We start from the raw sequence: 17,640 nt of genomic DNA, 5'->3' as shown, positions 1-17,640 counted from the left end.
GAAATGCCTCTAAATAAAATAATTTGAAAAGTATTTGTACTTCATTTTGTGAAAGCTGTATTTTACTTCATTTTGTGAAAGCTAAGAATTTATGTTAAATACATGAAACTGTCAAAAAGGTAGTCCACAAAATAAAGATCATGATAAACCATCCTTGAAATTCATTGGTATTTAACTTCTGGGAATAGATACTTGGTTTTCAAGCAAGGATCAAAAAGGTTCAAATAACTAGTTACAAACACGCTACTAATATCTTATTTTGTGGTCTTTTATTTTTAACTTGTTGAACTCTACTTAGTGTGTCATTAGCCTTCGACTATAATGTCAATCTAAAATGTTACATCTGAAAAATACTAATTTAAAAAACTTAAGTACTTGGGCAATCAAAACACTTTAATGAAATTTTTGCATGTGTTTATATGTTCTAATTTCTTAATTTTTAATAAGAGACTTTAATATGATTCTCTGTCGTACTACAATATTTATTATCCTTAAATTGAAAGCTTAGAAAGCATTCAGTATTCCAGAGAATATAAGGGACAGAGAACTAATACGGCTGTTGACAAAACATGTTATCAGATTCTAATCATCTTTTCAAAACGTGAGAGGCAGAGAGAGACTGTCAGAGAAAGAGAGAGAGAGAGAGAGAGAGAGAGAGAGGGAGGGAGAGGGGGAGAGAGAGAGCACTTCAATCCACTGGTTCACTCCCAAATGTCTACAACAACCAAGACGAGGCCAGTGCCAAATTCACAGCCAGAAACTCAATCCAGGTCTTCCATGGGATAGAAGGAACTCAATTACTTGAGACAACCCTGCAGCCTCCAGAGACTTCATTAGCAGGAAGTGGTGTCGGGAGCTGGGGCTAGGTATCCAACCCAAGTACTCTGATACTGGAGACAGGTGTCTCAAGTGTTAGGCTAAATACCCACTCCCAGATTTTAACTTTTACATGCTTGAGAATTTGTGAAGTAGTGGTTATACTTTTCATTTCTGATTTTAAAGATCAAGACCATAAAACAGCACCTCTCAAATTAATTTGGATTGAATAATAATAGAAGAAGAAACTTTTTTGAGAAACATCTAATGTAATATATTTTAACTTACATACAAGCATAGTTAAAACTGTTCATTGCAAGTCTTTTCTAGTGCTATGAATTTAAATGGAATAAATGTTCCTTAAGCCACCACTGCGCAGAATGGCTGTTTTAGTATTAAATTAATCTGATTTGTTCAGTCTAATGTCTGGAGTACCATTTTATATGCAATAAAATACAACTATTTATTTGAACTTAATTAAATATTAGACATTTTAGATGTCTAATTATATTCTCTCAGGAATTTTGATGTTATTTATACTTACTATAATTTATTCATTCAATAAATATCATTGATGTTGTTTTTTATAGATTTTTGCTCAAGTACCAATTAACAGTGAATTTTGGTTTACATAATATTGTTTAATAGGGATGTCTCATCTTTTAGGTTGAATTTAAGATGCTTTAAATTACAAATGCTTCATTATTTAGTATGCCAATAAGGAAGAAAAATACTATTATTTAAGGCTCTGACACCTCTGAGAATATTTATTTATTTATATTTATTAAAAGGACTCTTTCAGACTTACATAATGCCTATTAGAAGATATGTGTAAAATAGGCTAAAGGATATTTCAAAACCTTTTTAATTATCTTGGTCTAATTTCTCTGAAACACTTTACCATTCAAAGTAATCAGGACCAGAAGCAGGTATCACACTCGGATACTTTGCTATAAGACAGATGAATATGCCATTTTTAAACTGATACATAATAAATATACATATGTCCCAGGTAGAAATTATGTTTTGAGACACATATACATTGTCTAATAATGAAAATCAGAGTATTTCCCATATCAATTATCACAATTTCATCATTTCTTTGTGATAACAACATTTACAATGCTCCTCTCCTTTAGCTGTTTCAAAATATTCAGTATAATATCGATAAGTGCATTGACCCCTCTGAAGCATAGAACACTAGAACATACGCCTCCGGTCTAACCATACTGTGTGGGCACTGATCGGCCTCTCTTTCTCCCCTCTCCTCCTCAGTCCCTACTCTCACCACCACATAAACTTCTTTAGATTCCACAAACGAGTGAGATAATATGGGAGTTGTGTTTCTCTGTCTTTTGAAGTTAACATAATGTTGACCAGGTTCATTCATGTTGTTGCAAATGACAGGATTTCATCTTTTATGGCTGAATAATATTCCACTGTGCATACATAGCACATTTTCTTTATCCATTCATCTAATGAGAGACACGGAGTTAAGTTTCGTGTCTTCACTACTGAAGTGGTGCTGGCTTGGCCTTTGTGAGTAGTGCTATTTTGATGGCAACAAACATGGGGGTACAAGTGTCTCTTCAGTTTACTGATTTTATTTGCTTTGAGTATATACCCAGTCTTGGGATTTCCAGATCATGTGGTGGTTCCATTTTTTAATTTCTGAGGAAATTCATTACTATTTTCTGTAAGAAGGAAACAGAGAATATACTCAGTGACAATGGACTGGGTAAGAATTTTCTTGGATTAGTTTCCAAAAGGACAGGCGACAAAAGCAAAAATAGACAAACAGAATTACACCAAACAAAAACCTTCTGCACAGCCAAAGAAACTATTAATGGAGTGAAAAAAAAACCTACAAAACGGGAAAAATATTTGCAAATTGTGCATGTGACAGAGGTTGACATCCAGAATATAAAAGGAATTCAAACATCTCAATAACATAAAGAAAAAGTAGTCTGCCCAAAATGAGCAAAAGGCATAGCATTTCTCAAAAGAAGTCACACATACGGCCCACAAGTACATGAAAAAATATTCAACATCAATAGTCCTTAGGGAAATACTAACAAAACCACAAATTCCAATGAAAATGTTTATTTTCAAAAAGCCAAGATATAACAATGTTGTATAGATGTCGGAAAAGTGGAATTCTTTTTTTTTTTTTTTTTTTTTTGGACAGGCAGAGTGGACAGTGAGAGAGAGAGACAGAGAGAAAGGTCTTCCTTTGCCATTGGTTCACCCTCCAAAGGCCGCCGTGGCCGATCCGAAGGCAGGAGCCAGGTGCTTCTCCTGGTCTCCCATGGGGTGCAGGGCCCAAGCACTTGGGCCATCCTCCACTGCACTCCCGGGCCACAGCAGAGAGCTGGCCTGGAAGAGGGGCAACCGGGACAGAATCCAGCGCCCTGACCAGGACTAGAACCCGGTGTGCCAGTGCCGCAAGGCGGAGGATTAGCCTAGTGAGCCGCGGCGCCGGCAAGGAAAAGTGGAATTCTTACACACTGCTGGTGGCACCATTAATCAGCACAGCCGTCATGGAAGCAGCACTTCGTAACAGAGTCCCAGTATTGTCTCCAAGCTTCTGACACCCACATGGACGGCTTTGATGCTAAAGTGTCCCTGCAATGTCAGGCCACAGGATTCACAGCTAAGTCTATTCACGTGACGTCAACATACACTGCGTCTCCTTCAGCTCCTGAACGGCAATCAATCATCATAAACGACCACCATGAGAAAGTTGCATATCAATTTCAGAAACGTTGAATGTGTAAAGTGTGCATACCTGAACAACTGATGAAAACCAGGCCATGAATTCATATCAATGTCAGTAGCTCATTTTTTTCAATATATGTTTTAATGATAATAAAATAAGGATTGTGCATACTTTTAATCATTAAAAATTGTTAGGAAAATCACCTTTCCTATGTGTTACTATATCACTGGCACGCCTCTCTAAAGCAGTCTACTAATCTTACAAACTTCAGACCACTACATAGATTTCTTTCATCCACCCAATTATTTGACCACCTTGTCACTCTTTTAATAACTATGAAAAACATATTTAATTCACTATGTGTCATCTGCCTCTTTTAACCAATAACTCTCATTGTTTCTGAATACAAGAAACCACTTAGAAATGAAAAAAAAATCTCAGGGCCGGCCCTGTCGCCCAGGCCTGAAGTGCCGACATCCCATGTGGACAACAGTTCTAGTCCCAGCTGCTCCTCTTCTGATCCAGCTCTCTGCTATGGCCTGGGAAAGCAGTAGAAGAGGGTCCAAGTCCTTGGGCCCCTGCACCCATGTGGGAGACCCAGAAGAAGCTCCCAGCTTCTGGCTTCAGATTGGCATGGCTCAAGCCGTTGTGGCCATCTGGGGAGTGAACCAGTGGATGGAAGACCTCTCTCTGTAACTCTGTCTTTCAAATAAATAAAATGAGTCTTTTAAAAAAAATCCCACATGACAGCAACTGAAATATGACAGCAACTGAAAAATTAAATTTAGCCTCAAGCTACCTATGTATCTCAAATATCTAACCAAAGTTATATTCTTATAACCAATAGTTGAGGTAATCAGAGCAGATAAGCTTCAGCAGACACAGGCTACCCACTGACAAATAAGGCAAACGCTGACCAATCACGCTGGTTTCTGTATACCACTTCCTTTGTCTGAATATAAATATCACCTGAATATAAATATGATGGAGCTGAATGGAGCACTCTGATTCTCCATGGTACTGGATTCAGGAATCAGTCTTTGCCCAGATAAATTCTGCTAAATTAAATGTTCCTGAAGTTTTCCTTTTGAAACAATTATAATTTAGCATACACTGACTGAGAAGCTGTTCTCAGAAAAGAAACTATGAAGAATTTACAATATTATTTAGAGGCAGGCGTGTAGCCTACTAAGTGCAATGCTATTTAAGACACTCGTGTCATGTATCAGAGTTCCTGGGTTCAAGGCCTTTCTCCAACTCATTTCTCCAGTTTCCTGATAATGCAGAATTTGGGGAGCAGCAGGTGATGGCTCAAGTGTTTGGGTCCCTACCACCCATGTGGAAGGCCTAGACTGTGTCCCTGGCTCCTGCCCAGCCACAGCATTCCTGAGTATTTGTGGCGTGAACCAGCAGATGGGAGCTCTCTCTTTTTCTCTCTCTCCCTGTCCCTTCCTCTCTTTCTGTCTCTACCTCTCTCTGTGTCTCTCTCTGCTTCTCAAATAGATGATCTAGATAAACATGGTCTTATTTATCATCATAACTAATATGCATATTTTGAAATCACTAGTACATATAATTGAATGAAATATTATTTCAAATGACAGGTCGCTGTGCTAAAGGCATGAAAATCCCCTTACATTTGCTCCCTGCCCTTCCACCATCACAGGCCCACTGGTTGAGACCCATTGCTGCAGATCGGCAATTCTCAATCTGATTGTCAAGATTAATGATGAGAATCTAGGGCACAAAGGAAATTGTGTAGCCTGAAAACAATCTTGTTTATGCTTCCACTCAAGCAGTATTCCCACATAAATGCAAGTTCGACAACAGAACAGCCTGAGAACCACTGCTCCTGTTCCAGCTGGCACCCTCCAAGCTCAGAGGCCCCCATCCTTCCTCCCATGCCCACACGGTGCCTTACAAATCTGTGTCATCACTCTTTCCTTCTGAGTCCTTTTGTGGACCCACAGTCCTTCTCACCCATAGGCCACTCAGATACAGCAACTGACTGCAGGTGCATCTACAAATAAGACTGATTTGCTGTCCCAATGCTAGACTATGTATTTTTCTACATGCTACATAAACCACCTGGTTCCTCAAGTTTTCTAAATTTCGTCCTTCTTTTCTTTTACAGTCATTTTCTTTTCTGCCTCCTTTATGAAATCTTCTCAAATCCAGAATAGTTTTGCATATCCACACAATTAAGATATAGTCACTGTAGGGGCCAGCGCTGTGGTCTAGCAGGTAAAGCTGCCACCTGCGGTGCCAGCATTCCATATGGGCGCCGGTTCGAGACCTGGGTGCTCCACTTCTGATCCAGCTCGCTGCTATGGCCTAGAAAGGCAAAAGAGGATGTCCCAAGTCCTTGGGCCCCTGAACTCATGTGGGAGACCCAAAAGAAGCTCCTGGTTCCTGGCTTCAGATTGGCACAGCTCTGGCCATTGCAGTCAGTTGGGGAGTGAACCAGTGGATGGAAGACCTCTCTCTTTCTCTGCCTCTCCTTCTCTCTATGTGTAACTCTTTCAAATAAATAAATAAATCTTTAAGGCTTCCATAGCCTTGGAAACTCATGACTGGAGCATGGGGAGATTACTGATGCCATAAACAGGAGTGTCAATTCGTAAAGTCAACAACAGGAGTCACTGTGCACTTACTCCTCATGTAGGATCTCTGTCCTTAATGTGCTGTACATTGTGATTTAATGCTATAATGAGTACTCAAACAGTATTTTTCATTTTGTGTTTCTATGTGGGTGCAAACTGTTGAAATCTTTACTTAATGTATACTAAGCTGATCTTCTGTATATAAAGAGAATCGAAAATGAATCTTGATATGAATGGAAGGGGAGAGAGAGCGGGAAAGGGGAGGGTAGCGCGTGGGAGGGACGTTATGGGGGGGAAGTCATTGTAATCCATAAGCTGTACTTTGGAAATTTATATTCAGTAAATAAAAATAAAAATATCCATTTACAAACATAAAACTAAATAAATAAATAAATCTTTAAAAAAGATATAGTCATTGCAAATGTTATATATTTCAATTTTATTACTGATTGAACTTCTAGACAATACAGTCATAGAGTCAGAACATTTTACAAATAAAGAATGAATAGACTTCTTCGAACCCAGTACTATCTTAGGGGAGTCAAAAATTACCTCTACTCTCTTGGGACTATGACTGGGCCTGAGAGTTAATTTGGCATAAGACAGATCAACAGGAGAAAGTATACAAATGGATTTAAGTTTCATGTAACATGGGTACTCTTGTTATGTAGGAAATGAAGACCTGAAGAAATCAGGAAACTGTAAATACTTTTCTTATATGTCGAACAGAAAAGAGGATTTTAGAGAAATACACTATGGGGAGAGGCTAAAGGAAAATAAGAATCATCATCATTATTGTGAAATGTAAGTAAATAATTAATTTGAAAGAGTGTTGCTTTCCAGAGCAACCGCAACTAAGCCAGGCTGACACAGGAGCCAAGCACTCAATCCTGGACTCCCTCATGAACGGCAGGAACCCAAGGACGTGAGTGCTCACCTTCTGCCTCCAGGGATATGCATCAGAAGAGGCTGGGCCTCGAACCCAGGCACTCTGCAGCAGGGTGCGTGCGTTCCAGCTGGCTGCTTAACCACAGGACGGAACACTCATCCTGCAAGGACTATTTTCACAAAGTCTGCTCAGAATTCTCATGGCTATGGCTTCCTGCTAAAAAGTTTCTTTTCTCCAGGTGGACATCTTTCACATGGAAGTTCTAATCTCCCACACTTAGAGATGAAAGAGGAGATTTTAACACTTTCTTGCACCTGTTATTTTTCACCAATTCTTATGCCACAGTGGCATATTTTGGGATGACATGTTCTGAATCCCTTTGGCATCCATACATATTCCTATAATAACTGAAGAAGTAGTCCATTTCCCAAAGTAAATTACATGTAAAAAGTCATGGAAGGATAAAGACACAAAATTTTATTTAAACTAGATTTCATGTTATGGGTCTGTAATATACAACGGGACAGTGGCTGTGACAACGTAGAACCATTGGATAGGTTTCAAATGGTTAAGCAACTAATGCACATGTCTTTCACCATCAATTAAGAAGGAGAACTGGAATTTCTGAGCCTAAGGGTAACACGAGAAAGCTATTTCTCATAGGAGAAAAGAAAGCAGGGGAACAGAAGTAGGAAGAACGGTGCTAAGCAGCTTGCTGCATTTGTTGAACAGAAGACCTACGCTCATGCAGAAGGGATGGGGGAGATGGGGAACAGCTGAGAATTACTTCCTTCCGTAACACTCTATAATGGATTAGACAAATAGTGTTGTACAATGAAGAGGAATTGAGGATGAATCCAAAAGCCAAAACAACTCTAACACTCTCTCTCTCTCTCTCTCTCTCTCACTCTCTCACACACACACACACACACAAAATCAACCAACCAATTAAAAGAGAGAATCTAGTATGTCAAAGCAAAATAGAAGGCCGGCACCGCGGCTCACTAGGCTAATCCTCCGCCTAGCGGCGCCGGCACACCGGGTTCTAGTCCCGGTCGGGGCGCCGGATTCTGTCCCGGTTGCCCCTCTTCCAGGCCAGCTCTCTGCTGTGGCCAGGGAGTGCAGTGGAGGATGGCCCAGGTGCTTGGGCCCTGCACCCCATGGGAGACCAGGAAAAGCACCTGGCTCCTGGCTCCTGCCATCGGATCAGCGCGGTGCGCCGGCCGCAGCGCGCCGGCCGCGGCGGCCATTGGAGGGTGAACCAACGGCAAAGGAAGACCTTTCTCTCTGTCTCTCTCTCTCACTGTCCACTCTGCCTGTCAAAAAAAAAAAAAAAAAAAAAGCAAAACAGAACTCTCTTAAACACAAAATCCCAGTCACATTCTTTTATAATTAGATTATTTATGATCATCACAAAGCACTCTATTAAATTCTCAAACAGAAAATTTCATCTTAAATTTAAAAGTAATAACTAATGACACTAATAGTTTTTCATGAAACTTGAAACCTTGTCAAGAAGTCAATAATCAGCTGTAAGTTAACTTATCAATACGCTGAGGCTTTGTGAAGACATATCAAAATTCTGCTTCTCTCACTGCTGTTGATTTTTTTAACACACAACATAAATATTCCAAGATGGCCAAAGAAATTTTGACTCCCAGTAGAGCTCAATCTCTATAATTTAATACTTAAGTACTTGAATATAAATACTCATTCTGTAATGCTCAGATCCCTTATCTACTTTACCTATAGCATCTGTCATAGAAATATGTTATCTAGAAAAGGTGAGTTTTTAAGTTTCATATATATATATTTTTTGACAGGCAGAGTTAGACAGAGAGAGACAGAGAGAAAGGTCTTCCTTTTTCCCTTTGGTTCGTCCCCCAAATGGCCACTACGGCTGGTGCGCTGTGCTAATCTGAAGCCAGGAGCCAGGTGCTTCTCCTGGTCTCCCATGGGGTGCAGGGCCCAAGCACTTGGGCCATCTTCTACTGCACTCCTGGGCCACAGCAGAGAGCTGGACTGGAAGAGGGGCAACCAGGACAGAACCAGTGCCCCAACTGGGTCTAGAACCCGGTGTGCTGGCGCCACAAGCAGAGGATGAGCCAAGTGAACCATGGCGCTGGCCATTTCATATAATTTTTAATATACAAGTAATTACCCCAAACATGCACCTCTGAATTCAGATGAAACTAACAAGTCAAAACAAAGGATATGTGAAAATGTCTCACCACTAAACTGGTAAGGTTTGGGATGTCTGTCAAGGTGGCAGTGTAGTATAATGGTTAAGCGCAAGTGCCCTGGCATTTAACAGACCTGAGTTCACAATTTTGATCTGTGTCATCTTAGTCAAGTTGCTTAACCTTGACTTAGTTTCCACAACTGAAAAATGAAATAATAATCTTGCTATCATAGGTTTGTAGCACAAATAGACAAAACGGTTATGTCATGTTTAGCGTATCAGGTTAAAAAAGGAAAACACTGAAGAAACAGAGAGAGCCCCATGAGTGCAGGCAGGACCTAAGGACTTATTTGCAAAGAACAGAACAGTGTGGGAAGAGCTGGGAAAGATACCTTCACAGGAGAATAATCTGGGGAACATGACCCTGTCCAGCGGATGCTGACCTTGCCAGTGATGAGGCATTCTGACAGCATGTGCCCCTCACATGAGGCTCTGGAAGGGCAGACCACACAGGTAATATTCTCCCTCTTCAACTCATCAAGAGATCACCCAACTAAACCCACTGGAGAGACACACTACAAACAAAACTTTAAAATTGTGAAAAACAAGCAAAGAGTGGGAAACTGCCATAAGCCAGAGGAGACCAAGGAGACGCGAAGAGTAAATGTGATGTGGTATCCTGCATATGACCATGATACTAGGAAAAAGACAGTAGGGAGAAAACCAGTCAAAGCTGAATGAAGTCTGGAGTTCAATTACTATTATTTTAATAAGAACTAATGGTTTCTTAGTTTTCATAAGCGTAGCTTGATTATGGATGAAGGGTACACAGAAATTGTACTATCTTTTCAACTTCTCTATAAAAATAATTTAAAACTATTCCAAAATAAAACTGTTTAAAAAGTTTAGCTGGGTCCAACAAATATAGTATCTATGTGCTTCAATTTACCTAATATTCTTACATGAACATTAAATTATACCATGAATTTATTCAATTTGAAATCATATGATCTCACATTCTATTCTTTTTTTAACTTTTATTTAATGAATATAAATTTCCAAAGTACAGCTTATGGATTACAATGGCTTCCCCCCATAATGTCCCTCCCACCCGCAACCCTCCCCTTTCCCACTCCCTCTCCCCTTCCATTCACATCAAGATTCATTTTCGATTCTCTTTATATACAGAAGATCAGTTTAGCATACATTAAGTAAAGATTTCAACAGTTTGCTCCCACACAGAAACATAAAGTGAAAAATACTGTTTGAGTACTAGTTATAGCATTAAATCTCAATGTACAGCACACTAAGGACAGAGATCCTACATGAGGAGTAAGTACACAGTGACTCCTGTTGTTGACTTAACAAATTGACACTCTTGTTTATGGCCTCAGTAATCAACCTAGGCTCTTGTCATGAGTTTCCAAGGCTATGGAAGCCCCCTGAGTTCACCGACTCTGATTTCTAAATATTTTATTCTAACAGGCACAAAGCAAGGCAGAGTTTATTCCACATCCATCCTATCTAGTAAAATACCTAAACACCATGCCAAATGCTGAAGGTAAAACACAAGACTCAAGCAGAGCTTTAAGATAACTCCCATTTTATTTTTTTGTTTAAGATTTTTTATTTATTTATTTATTTATTTGAGAGGTAGAGTTACAGAGAGAGGGAGAGACAGAGAGAGATCTTCCATCTACTGGTTCACTCCCCAAATGTCTGCAACAGTCAGAGCTGCACTGAAGCCAGGAGCCAGGAGCTCCTTCCGGGTCTTCCATGTGGGTGCAGGGGCCCAAGCCCTTGGGCCATCTTCTACTGCTTTCCCAGGCCATAGCAGAGAGCTGGATTGGAAGTGGAGCAGCCAGGACTAGAACCGGCATTGCCGCAGGCAAAGGATTAACCTACTGTGCCATAGCACCAGCCCCTGCCCATTTTATTAGGGTCTTTTACATGTTTCAGTAAAAAATGCATTTTTTTCCTTGTGGACTGTCCACTACTAAGTAGAATGTTTATGGCAAATTCAAGTACAGAACAAGTACCTAAAGAGAATGTAAAATAAGAAATAGAAATAGGTTAAAAAGCTAAAGCCCTTCCAGAGACGTTTTGTATTGCTAAGGAAAGGGTGAGAGGATGGGTGTACTGAGCAACTTAATTTACATGAAATTAGCACTTCTCTTAGGTGCAGGATAAAATAAAACACCCTATGGTTCTGAAATCTTTCCGAACAGGTTATCTTATTCAAGATCTGAGCAGCAAATTCTCCGAAAGCAACATACAAAGATTTGATTTATACTCCAGAATGGGCACAACTGCCTTGTGCATATTTTTAACAATTTGCCATCTTGCTTCACATAGTAAGACATCGTACATCACCTCTGCATGGATTTCCATTTATCTTTAAAATGTTGGAAGATGGTTTCTCTACAGCTTTTCAAGTTTGTTTTCTAGAGCGTTATACACAACTTCCATCAGAGCTTAGGATGCAGACAGAGATATTAACTCTAACATTGTGGGCAGTATCATACCCTATTGCTTCTGTGGACAAATGGCACAGTAGTTACTGGAAAGAATTGCTCTTCTGAGAATATCTCTAGAAAGAAGATTATATTTTATTAACCTGCAAGTTAAACCCATACAAAGAGTGAAGCCAGGTGGGATAAGCTGCTGTGGTTAGAGGGAGTTAAGTGTTGGAGGGAAGATAATTCACTTTCCTTTCAGGTACACCCTGAAGAGTAAAAGGACATATTTTTTTCAGGACAAAAAGGAAGTGTAGTAGAGGAGTGTTTCAAGTGCATTTCCTTTAAAAACATGACATTTTCAAACAAAGATCTTAAAGTATGCACTCATACATCTCACATCATATTCCTCATAAAAAGTTCACTCTAATAAAATGCCTATGAAAAGTATCAGTTAAAAAACAAGCATTACATCCTTTTATGGTTCACGCTGTGATGTTGGGTTTGCCAGCCTTTGTGCCAGATGTGCCTCCCTCAAACACTGTGGCAACATTGGAACATTACAGAAAAAGAACACAGTACTAAACTGATACTCATCCAACAGTATTCACCCAGCACCCACTGTACGCCCATCTTTGTGGGAGGAGCTAGTGTTGTGTTCACTCCATTAGAGCCACGCTCTTTCCAATAAGACAGCCTCCTAGACCCAACCCATTACTTGTCCATAGTATTTATAGTCCTGAAATCTATGATTGATAGAAGACAAAAAGAAGTCTAGCACTAAAAGTCCTGGGAGCTTCAAAATGGTAAATGGACATCTTAGAAAACTTGCCACGGAAGGAACTCATTTCATCTGAAAGCAGCAGGCTTTAAATAGCAGGAAGGAAACGTAGAAATTGCCTTTATTATTGAACTGCAATGTTAGCTTAAGGAAGAGGAATCCAGTAATCCTAAGCACACACAGCATAATTGGGGGTAGATTAAGAAAGCTGGATTTTTGCCCACTAAATTATGCCCGACAAGCTTAGTCAAAGCATTCTGGTTGAGGCTGCATGGACCTCAGAGGTTCAGTACAGAGTTTTTCTATCGGGTGCAACAGACAAGACTGGCTCAGATATATCTCCCAACCCACAATGTTCTAAAGTTGAACAATAGTTGCGCTGCTTTAGCTCTGACAGGCTTGGACCACGCAATCCTTGATTGCACACTAACTGAGAAACATAATTAGGAAAGTGGTACCAATGGTGATTTTGCTTTACACAGCATTCAGTTTCCTAAAACAAGGATAAGGATGAATTATGCAGTGTTGCCTATAAATTAAATCACATTTAACAAAATAGTTCACAAACTACACCTGTGCAAAATAAAATATTTCAATTTTCAGGAGGACTAACTAATAACCTAGCACAATTCTAGTAACAAATGTGCTCAGGAGAAGGAAATTATACAAATTAAACAAATATAATCTCAACATAGCCCTAGAATCCGTAAGAAAAAGGAAATAAGTCAAACTTTAGATATCTAAACTCATGGGCGCCAATTTGAGTCCTGGCTGCTCCTCTTCTGATCCAGCTCTCTGCTGTGGCCTGGGAAAGCAGTAGAAGATGGCCCAACTCCTTGGGCCCCTGCACGCACTTGGGAGACCCGGAAGAAGCTCCTGGCTCCTGGCTTGGGATCAGCTCAGCTCTGGCAGTTGTGGTCATTTGGGGAGTTAACCAATGGCGTGGAAGACCTCTCTCTGTGTCTCTCCCTCTCTCTCTGTAACTCTGTCTTTCATATAAATAAAATAAATCTTTTCACAAAAAGATATTTAAACTCGCTCTCTCCTGGGACAGAAAACTTCCATAAGAAAAAGTGCTCGCTGCTTTCTCCTCCTTCCTTACTTCTCCCACTGTAGTGTTTCACTCTTATTATTGTCAAAAGTCTGCTTTCGTGATTGGTCTCAGCTCTTCTTCACAGGGAACACTCTGGCTGAAGCAGTATCTCAAGGAATTATCTACTAGGTTGACGAAGGCCAACTGGCATATACAGATGAGGGTTTCCTGTTGGCCACAAAGAGCTTTTAAGACATAGATGGGTTCTAAAACCCATGGTTAGCCTTGTAATCTATCGATGCCTACCTCAATATAACCTGACATTCTAAAAATATTTTACCCTCCAAGACCCCAGAATCTTCCTTCTTGTGATTTCCTAGTCTCTTGAAAAATTTCTACTCCCTGAACTAACTGTTTCATCACTGGAAGAGGAAGACATGCATAAAACAAACAGTAAGGCTAGTTTGCAGACAATAATGGCATCAGGGTGTCAGATATGCACACGTAAACTTATAAAAGTAATAAAAGAGGGAGAATTTACTCATTGGTCTTGCTTGCATCTGGGAAGTGACAAACAAGAGGTGATGTTTAAAATGAACATTACAGGATATGAAAGAGCTGAGAAGAGGGAAGAGAAAGTGAGAAAACAAAAAATCTACAGTACACAAGCACAAATACATAGCATGCTGAAAGAAGCACACTGAAGTAGCACTTAGTGTTTGCAAACGGTGATGGCAAATACAGTGTATAACTGTGACTAGTGATGCTTCCGGCTGAGCCCTGTGTAACAGAAAGAGCTCTCTCCTCCTTCCAAAGATTTTATAAAAGATGTTCTGGGTAAACCAACCAATAAAGTTTCTGAGAGATTATTTTCTCTTTGGTATCTGATTCACGAAATATTTATATATGCTATACTAGTCCACTATTTTTTAAAAAAAGTTACAGTGAAAATTTTAATTTTTTTTAAATTAGCAATTAATTTGAGGTTGGCCAGGGTTAAGGGGGCATGTTGCTCCCATCCACTGGTTTGCTTACCAAATGCTCAAGCTGGATTGAGCTAAGAACTCAATACCACCAGGAACTCAGCACAAGTCTTCCATATAGGTGGCAGGGACCCAGTGACTTGAGCCATCACCTTCTGCCTCCCAGGGTCTGCATGAGCAGGCAGCTGGTGTTAGGCACCAAAACTCAGATATCAAACCCAGGTACTCCAATATGAGACACAGCCATACAAACCAACATTTTAGGCCAAATGTCCACCGCAAGTAAGAATTTTAAATAACATTTCAAATTTAACATGCCTTAAATTAAAATTATAATTTTCAAGCTTGGAATCTTAAAACAAATCTAAATTTTCCAAATCTCCTTTTTTTTTATTTGAGAAAAGTCAAATCTTAATAACTCTGGCACCGTAAGTCCTTAAAAGGTTGAGACTTGGTTATGGAGGGCAAGACTGGAAGTAAAAGCCTAATAATACACTTCTTAGAAAAGCTATTATAAAGAGTATTCTAGTTAGAACTCTACTACTGCCTGGTGGAAGAACAGAATCTGCCCAATGAGGGAGTTCAATTAGACAAAATTACATGAGAATACTTTAAAAAGTTCATGGGTGGGGCCAGTGTTGTAGAGCAGCGGGTTAAGCTGTCTCCTGCAACAGGAGCATTCCATATGGTTGCCAGTTCAAGTCCCAACTGCTACATTTCTGATCCAGTTCCCTGCTAAAGTGCCTGGGAAAAGCAGCAGCAGCAGATGGTCCAAGCATGTGGGTCCAACAAACATGTGAGAAACCCGGTTGAAGCTTCTGGCTCCTCACTTTGGCCTGGCCCAGCCCTAGTTCACTGGGGAGTGAACCAGTAGATGGAAGATACCTCTCTCTCTCTCTCTCTCTCTCTCTCTCTCTCTTTCTTTCTCTGTCTCTCCCTCTCTGTATAACTCTGCCTTTCAAATAAAACAAATCATTTTTTTTTAAGTTCATGTAAAATGGAATTAGGAGATAAGTTTATTTTGGTACAAAAAAATTGACATCGGCACAATTTTTTATACATATGCATTTCTATGACCTTTTTGAAGACTCCTGCTATATTTTCATGATTACAATAATCAAGCTGCTGAAAGAGATCTTTGGAATCATGGAGAAGCTTTGATCTTTCGTAGTGGTTGGACACAATTACTTCCATCGTCCCACACTGTGCTCAGCTGGCTCCGTTCTCCCTCTGGTCGGGTAAATCCTAACAAAATGGGAGTACACACATTTTCTGTGCCAGTTCACCCTCTTGTTTTCTTTCAATACTGGGACCTGCAGAACTCAGCAGGCTTCTCTATTTGTGACCAAACTGCAAGATTTATTTCTATACAATAAACTTAAGAAACTGGATTTTATCTAAGAGTCCACATTTGCCTTCAAGGAATGAAGAACATTTGTGGTGAGAACAACATTTCACAGAAGCTATCAGAAGACAAACAGCTAAAACCCTGGGCCGGCTTCGACAAGTGATTTCACTTCTCGGAGCTCTGTTTCCACCTTCGCACCTTTGGCACCCCCACAGGATTAAATGAAGAATAAGTGAGATTGTCTGTGTAGACTTCATGCCTGGCATGAAGTAGGCAATCAACAAATTACTGCCTTTGCTCCTGCGTGGAGTTGTGGGCATGACCCTCTAAGGGTTTGTGTACCACCTTGGAAGGAGCAATATGAGCCAACGCGATGGCTCTTGGCATTTGACTTCTCTCAACACACCCTCACTATCACAATCACCACACATCCTGAGTTCCTCAGCCCCCAGCCCCTCCACACGTGTGCATGTGCATACACACGCACACACACACATACACACACGCACACACAAACACTCGCACTTCAGCTCTGCGGTATTAACTGAAACTTCATGACAGACAAGGAGACATTTCATTTTCTTAGTTGCTATCAGGCAGAAAGAAACTTAACAGGCCCTGTGAGCATCTTTGGGGTAATCAACAACCCTGGCAGACTGACAGATCTCGGCACAAGTTCCTGGTCCCATCCACTGCTGGCATTTAAAATATCATTCAATCCCTTCTGAATGGACTCCTGCAAGCTATTTCATTTCAAAATACATTCTTGAAAACAATCAAATTATGAATTAATCCCTAAAGACTGGAAGCTATGAAATAGTTCAGAAACTGGCAATTAGGATCCTAAGTGGGAGACTGCAGAAGAGATGCCAGAAACTGTATTATATCATTAGTTATAACCAAAGGGAAGCAAACAAGAATGGATGTCCCTGAAGATAATCCACGAACACAGAGCAAGTTACTGGGTTGGGGTGGGGAGAGGAGGGAAGGGACCAGGAAATGCAAACCGTGAGGCCTCTGGCAACAGACTATTAAATTCTAAAGAAGCAAACAAAGCCCATAAAAGAGAGTGGTATTAGCAACTTGAATGCTAGGAGCCTCTACATCTACTACAAGTGCATTTTTGGAAGAAATGAGAAGTCATACACGATCCCCAGTGTATCGCCCTCTCCATCCATCATGTCTCTACTCATTTTTTAAAAAGATTTATTTGTTTATTTGAAAGTCAGAGTTACGCAGAGAGAGGAGAGGCAGAGAGAGAGAGAGAGAGAGAGAGACATCTTCCGTCCACTGGTTCACTCCCCAGTTGGCCACAATGATCTGAAGCCAGGAGCTTCTTCCAGGTCTCCCATGAGGATGCACAGGCCCAAAGACTTGGGCCATCTTCTACTGCTTTCCCCGGCCACAGCAGAGAGCTGGATTGGAAGCGGAGCAGCCAGGATTCAAACCAGCGCCCATGTGCGATGCCAGCACTGCAGGTGGAGGCTTTACCCACTAAGCCACAGCACTGGTCCCAATCTCTACCCACTTTGAAACTACTTGGAGTCAGATTGGGCTCAAAATTCTCCAATGGTGATTTCTGAAAATTAATATAATTTTTCCGAGTTCCCCAGCAAGGATATGTAGTGTGAGTACACTGTCTGGAAATGTTTTGTGTCACGGTAACTAGACAAGGCATCAGTTGGTTCCCCAATTACACTGGAAACACCTTTGATCTTGTAACCTCTGAGTGCTTCCTGCTAACTTCCTGGTACTCACATCAGAATCCTGCACTCCTGCTGCCCCTCTAGGCTTACATGCTACATTTTCACTAAGGTCATAAATGTCCAA

The 17,640-nt window shown here is 40.4% G+C and overlaps 1 protein-coding gene and 1 pseudogene across 9 annotated transcripts in view; one reads left to right on the top strand and one right to left on the bottom strand.

Annotated features, from left to right (window-relative positions):
* The window catches only part of MARCHF1 (membrane associated ring-CH-type finger 1), a 1,003,118-nt gene that overhangs the window by 886,437 nt on the left and 99,041 nt on the right, over nt 1–17,640 (bottom strand). The window lies entirely within an intron of this gene.
* LOC127487149 (small nucleolar RNA U13) lies at nt 12,138–12,234 on the top strand (annotated as a pseudogene).

Source organism: Oryctolagus cuniculus, chromosome 8 (assembly GCF_964237555.1).
Source record: "Oryctolagus cuniculus chromosome 8, mOryCun1.1, whole genome shotgun sequence".
Lineage (NCBI taxonomy): Eukaryota > Metazoa > Chordata > Mammalia > Lagomorpha > Leporidae > Oryctolagus > Oryctolagus cuniculus.
The sequence above is the reverse complement of the archived record's forward strand: the minus strand, read 5'-3'. Positions and strand labels throughout refer to the sequence as shown.